We start from the raw sequence: 1,644 nt of genomic DNA, 5'->3' as shown, positions 1-1,644 counted from the left end.
AAAGGGACATTTTAAAATTAAATTAAAACTATTGAAAAAAGTTAATTTGCATGAGAGCAAGGATCCAATGCATTATCATGAAATATTCTATGTGATTTTAATTGTCCAGGGGGTTAATGATCTGCAGACTAAACTAGGATCATTTACAACCAGAAGTAATTTAAATTTTTAGATTTATTTATTAGCAAAGGGAAAAAGAAAGAATTTAAAGAAAAGCAAAATCCCTGAGAAAATGTTTAGATTGGATTTATTTAGTGGCTAATAAACACAGACTTTCTTTATTCCCTTTCAAGATTTATAAGAGATTCTTTTCTTTTTTAAAGTTTTTATTTTATTGTGTATATTTGTGTATGTCTGTGTATGGGTTTGTACATATGAGTGCAGTGTCCACAGATATCAGAAGAGGGCATTAGATCTCCTGAAGCTGGAGTTCCAAGGGTCTGTGAGCCTCAGGGTGTCCTAAATGGAAAGAACTCTGGTCCTCTACTGGAGCAAATATAGGTGCTTACCTTTTGAGCCATCTCTGTAGCCCTGAGATACTCCTTTATTAAAATCATTGAAAACTACAGTGGTGAAAATACCATTTTTGAAAAGTGTTAAGTGATTGATTCCAGTAAACAAAAGACACTGATGAGTGACTCTGAGATTAAAATAGACTTTCTGAAATCAAGAATGGCAGGTTAGATTGATAAGAGAGAAATTATGGATTCATCTCTAATATGTGAAAAGCTTGGATCTTGGCATTCCTATACTTGTGGTGAAAAAAAAGCTGAATGAATCAATGGAGAATCAGCATTTTCAGACCGACCAGTGAAGCGAGTTCACAAGGCAAAATTCAATTTCAACATTTAGAAGTATAGAAGATTCAGAAAATGCAGGTGAAGATAGTAGACTTGGACAACTGGAGTCATAAACTGGTAGGTGCCAGTGGTATTGTGGCAAGTTTCTGGGGTCTGAGTGTGGGTTAGCTTGAGATCGTATTAGCTACAGTCTTCAAAAGACTTCATGATTACATGAGGTTCTCCACTGAGACTTCTACCTGCTTCTCATTGTGAGTATCTGAAAAGAATTTTCTCTCTTTCAGGACAGTACAGATTTTGAAATATCTTAACAAAATTCTCTCCTCTAAGAGAAATCATTTTCCCAGCACTTATCTGTATGAATAAGGTCAATTGCATAGCCACAATCCCCTATGTGTCGCTTTTTTTTTTTTTTTTTGGTCTTTCTGAGACAGTGTCCCCCTGTAGCTGCAACTGGCCTTGAATTCACTATGTAGACGAGGCTGGCCTTGAATTCTGCCTCCCGAGTGCTGGGATTAAAAAAGTGTGCCACCCTGACCAGCTTCATATGTGGCATTCTTAAACTACATTATAGTTATAAAGGATAAATATTCAGCCTGATACTTAGATATTAGCCAGCAACTTTCAAAAATAACTACAGACATAAAACTATAGATTACAGAGGCTCAGAGTCACTAAGCATGAAAAATAGTAAAGGCTAACCCCAACAGAATCCTACAAATGGCAAAGAGGAAAAAAATATTGCTTACAGATGAAGAAGAGTAAGAGTTTGTTTCCTGAATATCTGCAAGTTAATAGAATATAGAACAAATATATTAAGTGCTAACGGGAAAAATTGAAGAAT

This window comes from Nannospalax galili, unplaced genomic scaffold (genome assembly GCF_000622305.1).
Source record: "Nannospalax galili isolate Female #2095 unplaced genomic scaffold, S.galili_v1.0 scaffold10072, whole genome shotgun sequence".
Classification (NCBI taxonomy): domain Eukaryota; kingdom Metazoa; phylum Chordata; class Mammalia; order Rodentia; family Spalacidae; genus Nannospalax; species Nannospalax galili.
The sequence above is the reverse complement of the archived record's forward strand: the minus strand, read 5'-3'. Positions refer to the sequence as shown.